This window comes from Aquarana catesbeiana, linkage group LG11 (genome assembly GCF_042186555.1).
Source record: "Aquarana catesbeiana isolate 2022-GZ linkage group LG11, ASM4218655v1, whole genome shotgun sequence".
NCBI lineage: Eukaryota > Metazoa > Chordata > Amphibia > Anura > Ranidae > Aquarana > Aquarana catesbeiana.
This window is the reverse complement of record NC_133334.1, coordinates 278653196-278662554: the sequence shown is the minus strand read 5'-3', so window position 1 is coordinate 278662554 and position 9359 is coordinate 278653196.

The following is a 9359-nucleotide window of genomic DNA, read 5'->3' as shown; positions in this document are numbered from 1 at the left end:
TCCACCACAAATTCCCCTTCCCCGATCCCTCATCCTAGCACAAATTCCCCCCCCCCCATAAACTTTCCCCTCCTAGCACAATACCCCCCAATCATTCCTACTAGCACAACCCCCCCCCCCCCCCCCCAGAAAAAAAATTATGCTCTCTAACACAATTCCCCTCTCCAAGCACAAATCCTCTCCCTTCCACTCCAATTCCCCCCTCCCACCACAAATTGCCCTTCCCCAATCCCTCATCCTAGCACAAATCCCCCCCCCCCATAAACGTCCCCCCCCCAGCACAAATTCAGCACATAAACTTTTCCCTCCTAGCACAATACTCCCCAATCATTCCTACTAGCACAACCCCCCCCCCCAGAAAAAAATTTCCCCCTCAGAAAAAATTCCCCCAAGCACAAATCCCCTCCCCCCTACTATATTACGTTTTCTAGTACAAACCCCCCCAAATCCCCTCTCCGAGCACAAATCCTCTCCCTTCCACCACAAATTCCCCTCCCCCGATCCGTCATCCTAGCACAAATTCCCCCCCCCATAAACTTTCCCCTCCTAGCACAATACCCCCCAATCATTCCTACTAGCCCAACCCCCCCCCCCCAAGAAAAAAAATTCCCTCCTAGCACTAGTCCCTCCTACTATATTATGCTCTCTAGCACAATTCCCCTAAATCCCCTCTCTTCCACTCCAAATCCCCCCTCCCACAAATTCCCCTTCCCCAATCCCCCATCCTAGCACAAATCCTCTCCCTACCACCACAAATTCCCCTTCCCCAATCCCTCAACCTAGAACAAATCTGCCCCTCTGCTGAAATCCCCCCTCCCAGTAAAAATCTTTGCCCCCCCAGCTCAAACTCTCTCTCCATATGCCCCCATCTCTAATTCCCCCCCCCCCCAAAAAAGTCCCCCTCCTAGCAAAAATTCGCTGCCACGCAGATTTCCCCTCGAAGCACAAATCTTGTCCCTTCCTTTATCCAAATCCCCCCTCCCACCACAAATTCCCATCCTAGCACAAATCCCCCCCCCATAAACTTTCCCCTCCTAGCACAAGTCCCCCCCCCCCAGGGGATCTCCTGATGAAGTCACGTGACTGTGACGCCACGCGTAGGGACGAAAGGCACTCAGATTGATGCCGGCAAACGAGCTCGCCGCTCGTGGAGTAATGTCCATGCTGTAACACATTATGTGAGTACCCTCACTTTTACTAATAAAGCTATTTAATTTGAAAAACTACTACACTATCTGGAACCCCCCCCCCCCTTTTTTTCTTCTCTTATTACCTTCCTTGCATCCACCGAGGGACAAAGACAAGTACTTTACCCATACTGAGCCAGGATTAGAAGGGAGAAGCATTTACTACAGATCTATATCTCATTACCGCAAGGTAAGAGGCCACTTTTACTAATGTGTGTCTCCACACAAAGAGGAGAAATCTATTCCTCAGCACCTTTGGTTTTTGCGCACTGAATGTCCGTTACACAAAAAGAAGAAAGGGACGTATTGCGATTTTTGCACATTGCTTTGGACTTCATTATTGCACATGCGTATTGCATTCTTTGCACATGCTATCAATACTTTGCACCAAGAAGATTGTTGTTTTATTTGCACATTCGAATTTTGCAATTGTTGCTCAGTATATTTATAGCGTTTGCACATATACGATACACAGTAGATACTCCGCAGTGTTATTAGTATTGTTTTATGCACTTAGCACTTTGTAAACCAGTCACTTTACTCACTACTCTGGTTATCGTTAGAGCTGCACGATTCTGGCTAAAATCAGAATCACGATTTTTTTTTGCTTAGAAGATAGATCACGATTCTCTCACGATTCTTGCGGCGTAAAATCATCTTTCACATTAAAACAAAAAAAAATTTGGGCTAACTTTACTGTTTTGTTTTTTGTTTTTTTTTATTCATTGAAGTGGATTTTTTTCCCCAAAAATTGCGTTTGAAAGACCGCTGGGCAAATACAGTGTGACGTAAAATATTGCAACAATTGCCATTTTATTCCCTAGGGTCTCTGCTAAAATATATATAATGTTTGGGGGTTCCAAGTCATTTTCTAGCAAAAAATATTGATTTTAACTTAAAGTGGTGTTCCGGACGAAATGATACTTTTTAAATAAAAACACCCCTATAATACACAAGCTTAATGTATTCTAGTAAAGTTAGTCTGTAAACTAAGGTCTGTTTTGTTGGTTTATAGCAGTAGTTTGTTATTTTATAAACTTACAGCAGGCCGTGGCCATCTTAAGTGTGGGCATCTGAAGCCAGACTGTATTTCTTCCTGGATCTCATCCTTGCAGATCTCGCACATGCTCAGTGCAGCACACGCAGTGTAATAGGTTTCAGGTCAGGTTTCCATAGCAACGGCAATGTCAGAGGAAGTTGCCGCCCCTTCCCAGAAGGCATTGCAAACAGGAAATGATGCGATGGGCCGCGGCCAGGGAGGAGGAAGTGAAAAATGAATACAGCAGATATACAGTAAGTGCTGAGAAAAAAAATAAACACATATCCAATTCGTTTACAGTGCACAGTTTAGTGAGGAATGCTGAAAAGTTGTAAAAGTGGGTGGAACTCCATTTTAAAGTGGGGTTCCCATTAAAAAACCCACCCATTGCACCCACTGCGCATGCGCGAGCCGCGCCACGTGCCGTCACTGGCCCCGCAATCATCTGGGACCGGTCACGTGTCCCAGATGATTGACAAGAGGTAGGGGGGGGAGAGGCGATCTCCCTTCCTGCACCGCGGGAAGTGAGGTGAGGAGCCCAGGCACCGAAGGGGGCAGACTACGAAGGACCCCCTAGCAACAGGCATTTAGAGGTGAGTAAAAAAAAAAATTTTTTTTCTCCAAATGTTTTTTTTTTAATTTTTTTTAAGCACATTACTAATTTTTTTTTTGGGGGGGGGGGGGGTGGAACTCCACTTTAAGAAACAAGTGTCAGAAAAAGATTTAGACTTTAAGTGGTTAATCTTCCTGCATTTACACCTTGTTTAAAAACTTGGCAGACTGCCTGGATTTTTTTTCACACAGAAGTTTCTCCCTTTGATCTAAGAAGGAAGAGTTAGTTACAATGTTTCATATTAAACTTGGCAGACTGCCCAGATGTTTTCTTTTGTGAGCAGAGAAGTCTCTCCACTTGTTATATGAAAGAATCGGCAAACTCTGCAATAGAGATCTCAGAGGGGATGAATCGAGATCACGATTTTTTTAACAATTAATTGTGCAGCTCTAGTTATCATTTGCATTATTTATTTATTTATTTTTTTTTGCATGTGTACTGCTACCTTTAGCAGAATTTTTTTCATCAATGTGAACAGCGCCGCACCAACCCCCATATAACTCCTTTCTATGGGTGTGGATTGACCCCTATTCGGTGCTTGCAGCAGTTCTTTTACGATCCTCCTGCACATGGTGGCGCAGGAATAAACATATACTCTATTACTGTTTTCTAGTACAAACCCCCCAAATCCCCTCCCTACCACCACAAATTCCCCTTCCCCAATCCCTCATCCTAGCACAAATCCCCCCCCCCCAATAAACTTTCCCCTCCTAGCACAATATTCCCCAATCATTTCTACTAGCACAATCCCCCCCCCCCCAGAAAAAATTCCCTCCTAGCACAAATCCCCTTCCCCTACTATATTAAATTTTCTAGCACAGACCCCCAAATCCCCTGTCCTAGCACCAATCCTCCTCCCCCATTCCCCCCCTCACAACAAAAATCCCCCCCCCCCAGGACACCACTCCTAGCACATCTCCCCAATTTTCCCTTCCTAGAACAATTCTTACCCCCTGCCACCCCCTAAATCCCCCCTCCCAACACAATCTCCTTGTGGTGCCCCCCCCTTACATGATACCACAAGGGGTGGGCAGCCGCCCCCCCCACCCCCCCGCCCACCCCTTGTCCCGGCCCTGCCTATATGGAGGCAGAATAGTTTTTCATTTTTTTTGTTAAATTGCAGAGCTCTTTATCCTGTGAAGCTGCACATACATTTGTTCCTTTGTGAACAGGGGCAAAATCGAATGTTATTGGGGCTATTTTCAATACGGGGTCAAATGTTATTGATACGTAACAAAGTACAGGAAAGTATCAGATTATGGCCACTAGATGGAGATGGAGATGGCGATCTTAGTTACCTGCTACCTGCCCCGGACCATTGTAAAATGACAGCCGGGAGGGAACTCTTTTGTTGTGGGAGGACCTCAGATCAAATCCTCCCCAAGAACGCGAGCCCCGCGCTCCGACGCGTTCTGTCACCTGCTGTGTGCACCGGACAATATATAATATACATGGACTTATTTTCACCCAAACAAATGCAGCAGAATACATTTTGGCCTCAATTCATGAAGAAAGATTATTTATTTGCAAAATTTTATAACAGAAAGGAAGCAAAACAGGGTTTTTTTTTTCATTTATTTAGCACAGAAAATGAAACATGGTGATTAAATACCACCAAAAGAAATCTCTATTTGTGCAGAAAAAAAAAGATAAAAATGTCCTATAAGTACAATGTTGCATGACCGCGCAATTGTCATTCAAAGTGTGACAGAGCTGAAAATTGTCCTGGGCAGGAAGGGGGCCAATTATTGGTGTCAGTGGGAGGAATAGTGCCCCATCATTGGTATCAGTGGGAGGAATAGTGTCCCATCATTGGTGCCAGTGGGAGGAATAGTGCCCCATCATTGGTGTCAGTGGGAGGAATAGTGTCCCATCATTGGTATCAGTGGGCGGAATAGTGCCCCATCATTGGTGTCAGTGGGAGGAATAGTGCCCCATCATTGGTATCAGTGGGAGGAATAGTGCCCCATCATTGGTGTCAGTGGGAGGAATAGTGCCCCATCATTGGTGTCAGTGGGAGGAATAGTGCCCCATCATTGGTATCAGTGGGAGGAATAGTGCCCCATCATTGGTGTCATTGGGAGAAATAGTGCCCCATCATTGGTGTCAGTGGGAGGAATAGTGCCCCATCATTGGTATAAGTGGAAGGAATAGTGCCCCATCATTAGTGTCAGTGGGAGGAATAGTGCCCCATCATTGGTGTCAGTGGGAGGAATAGTGCCCCATCATAGGTATCAGTGGGAGGAATAGTGCCCCATCATTGGTGTCAGTGAGAGGAATAGTGCCCCATCATTGGTGTCAGTGGGAGGAATAGTGCCCCATCATTGGTATAAGTGGAAGGAATAGTGCCCCATCATTAGTGTCAGTGGGAGGAATAGTGCCCCATCATTGGTGTCAGTGGGAGGAATAGTGCCCCATCATAGGTATCAGTGGGAGGAATAGTGCCCCATCATTGGTGTCAGTGAGAGGAATAGTGCCCCATCATTGGTGTCAGTGGGAGGAATAGTGCCCTATCATTGGTGTCAGTGGGAGGAATAGTGCCCCATCATTGGTGTCAGTGGGAGGAATAGTGCCCAATCTTTGGTATCAGTGGGCGGAATAGTGCCCCATCATTGGTGTCTGTGGGAGGAATAGTGTCCCATTATTGGTATCAGTGGGAGGAATAGTGCCCCATCATTGGTATCAGTGGGAGGAATAGTGCCCCATCATTGGTGTCAGTGGGAGGAATAGTGCCCCATCATTGGTGTCAGTGGGAGGAATAGTGCCCCATCATTGGTGTCAGTGGGAGGAATAGTGCCCCATCATTGGTATCAGTGGGAGGAATAGTGCCCCATCATTGGTGTCAGTGGGAGGAATAGTGCCCCATCATTGGTATCAGTGGGAGGAATAGTGCTTCATCATTGGTGTCAGTGGGAAGAATAGTGCCCCATCATTGGTGTCAGTGGGAAGAATAGTGCCCCATCATTGGTGTCAGTGGGAAGAATAGTGCCCCATCATTGGTGTAATTGGGAGGAATTTTGCCCCATTACTTGTGTCAGTGGGAGGACTTGTGCCCCATTATTGGTGTTAGGGGGGGGGGAAATTATGCCCCATTGTTGGTATCAGTGTATAAAATAGTCCCCCAAGGGCCGGATAAAAACAAGCGAAGGGCTACAGTTTGGAGACCTCTATCCCGGAGCCTAGAGGTTTCAAGTCAACAATCAAAGCCTGCAGATGTGGTCAAGTTCATTATTTATTTAAACGTCTTTAACTTTAACCCCAAATTGATTTTTAATTTAACCCCAAAAAGTGCTAAATTTACCGAAATTGCCAACGCCGGAATCCTTCCAGCACTGATCTGAATGCAACTGTACCAACCCCCCCCTCCCCCACTAAATGCAGCATCTTTGTATAATTAATTAATTAGATCTATAAGTAGAAATCCATCTATAAAAGTCCTGACATATCAGTAATGGTATTTACAGTAATCTGATCACATTAATATTTATATGGCACACATGAAAGATTCCCCCCGTGGGGTGGACACCGTCACTGCTGACCATACACTCCAATTCAGAAGAAGACAAATGCCGTCTCGTTGCGATGCACGCTATGAAATATTCTAGGAGGCCATTGATGAGCAGACTACATTTAGCAGCAACATATGTATTCTAATATTGGTGTCCTGTAATCCTTCATAAAACTCCTCCTCTAATGAAGACCACTCGCTGCTGCTCTCTCTCCTTGTGCAGGGGGACTGGTCTTGTCTCCGCCCCCTCCCCCTGTAGTTTTCTGCAGGCAGCCTGTAGTGGGTGGAGCCTGCCGGGCCCCTCCCAGAACTCTGCTCTCTCTCCTTGTGCAGGATGGTTGGTCTTGTCTCCGCCCCCTCCTGTAGTTTTCTGCAGGCAGCCTGTAGTGGGTGGAGCCTGCAGGGGCCCCTCCCACAGCTCTGCTCTCTCTCCTTGTGCAGGGTGACTGGTCTAGTCTCCGCCCCCCTCCTGTAGTTTTCTGATGCCAGCCTGTAGTGGGTGGAGCCTGCCGGGCCCCTCCCAGAACTCTGCTCTCTCTCCTTGTGCAGGGTGACTAGTATTGTCTCCGCCCCCCTTCTGTAGTTTTCTGATGCCAGCCTGTAGTGGGTGGAGCCTGCCGGGCCATAATGGACATACAGTAAATTGAATTTACATCCTTTGCTGCTGTTTTGGAATATATTTGAATGAACTTTGAATGAATGCTCATTTAACTTGATAATAACTCTGTGGCCAATTTGCCTACCTAAACACAATCGACATGGTTGTTTATTAAGGTGTATCTAAACTCAGGGAGATGAATTCAGTGGAGGACCTTCCGTACGGGGCACCGCCCCCTCCCATCAATGCATGGATTCCAATGGGGATTTCACAAGGTTTAGGAGTGTGTCTATGGGAATGTTTGACCATTCTTCCAGAAGCGCATTTGTGAGGTCAGCCACTGATGTTTTTACGAGAAGGTCTGGCTCACAGTCTCCACTTCAAAGGCGTTCTATCGGGTTGAGGTCAGGACAGTCAAGTTCCTCCACCCCAAACTCACTCATCCATGTGTTTATGGACCTTGCTTTGCACACTGGTCCAAATCATATGGTGGAGGGGGGATTATGGTGTGGGGGTTGTTTTTCAGGGGTTGGGCTTGGTTCCTTAGTTCCAGTGAAGGGAAATCTTAAGACATCAGCATATCAAGACATTTTGGACATTTTCATGTTCTCAACTTCGTGGGAACAGTTTGGGGGACGGCCCCTTCCTGTTCCAACATGACTGCCCGCCAGTGCACAAAGCAAGGTCCATCAAGACATTGATGAGCGAATTTGGGGTGGAGGAACTTGACTGGCCTTCACAGAGTCCTGACCTCAACCCAATAGAACATCTTTGGGGTGAATTACAGCGGAGACTGTGCCTGGCCTCACAAATGCTCTTCTGGAAGAATGGTCAAACATTCCCATAGATACACTCCTAAACCTTGTGGACAGCCTTCCCAGAAGAGTTGAAGCTGTTATAGCTGCAAAAAGTGGGCCAACTCAATACTGAACCCTACGGACCAGTTCATGTGCGTGTAAAGGCAGGTGTCCCAATACTTGGTAAGGGTAATATAGTGTACCTATTGTGGTAAAAACACAATTGGTAAATACATTGCTTGGTTTCCTGTCATTGGTTAGGACTAGAAGATAAAAGTGACAAGTCCACGCTCCTAGCTGTCAAATGAAATGTAGATTAATGTTCTCATGGCACGGGAACACGCAGACGTCGTGGGGTTAACCAACGCATTCAATCCCGAGGACCAAATATGACTTTCCTGCTATGGCTTCTGGAATGCACTGAGCAAAGGAATACGTGATATTCAGGACCCGTACCAGAAGATATAAGAATTCACAAACAAAACCACTACATTAAGGCTGCTCATTAAATTCTAATGAGATTTGATTGCAACATTTTAATAAATGAAAACAAAAAAAATTAAATAGCTATTTTGCAAGCTTCAGTTACTGGAAATGTCTGAGAGTTTGCTCTGAATGAAGGCTGGCACATTTTCAGGATGTTATTAAATTTATTAGTAGCACATAGGCATTGATCCCATAAATTAAAAAAAAATGCTATAAAAAAGACAAGGAGACAAGTAGAAGGCAAGAAAGAAAAACCAGGTCTATGGAAAATGCTACTTGTATGCAGGGGTGGACTGACAACTCATGGGGCCCCTGGGCAATAGGAGATTATGGGGCCCCCGGGCAATAGGAGATTATGGGGCCCCCCAGGCAATAGGAGAAGATTATGGGGCCCCCGGGCAATAGGAGATTATGGGCCCCCCAGGCAATAGTTTATGGGGCCCCCAGGCAATAGATTATGGGGCCACACAGTATACACACACACATACAGTATACACACACAGACACACAATATACACATACAATATACACACACAGAATACACATACACACACTGAAAAGGTACTGGAGAGGCGGGGCAGCTATAATCTTGGGATTTTTAAAAAAACACAGATTTTTACATACTGTCCCTGGTTTTATTGAGGCTGGCAACCCTGATGGGGCTCCTTAGTGGCATGGGGCCCTCGGGCAGTGCCCGAGTGCCCGAATGGTCAGTCCCCAACTGCTTGTATGCTTTCGAACAGTGGGAGGAAACCCAAACCAATAGGGAAGAACATACACTCTCTATGTAGATGTTGTCTCCGGTGGGAATGCAAGACAAATGCAAGACAAGTTCAAACCACAATGTCACCATGCTTCCATAAAAGCCCATGGACTTGGTGTTGGATGAGGGTCTATTGAGGTACCTATTGTGGTGGGCACAAATGTTGCTCTGGAGACTCAAACTGAAGAACCATCATCGTAAAGTAACTCTATCAGTCTCCTCTATCCACTACACTTTGCATCAGCATCACTGCCCTAAGTGGGGAATCTTTCAACTTCATGAAGGGATTATCCATGAATGTGAAACAAGTGGTAACATTAAAAGTATTAGATTATATATAGATTTATATTCCTCATAAATCTTATAAA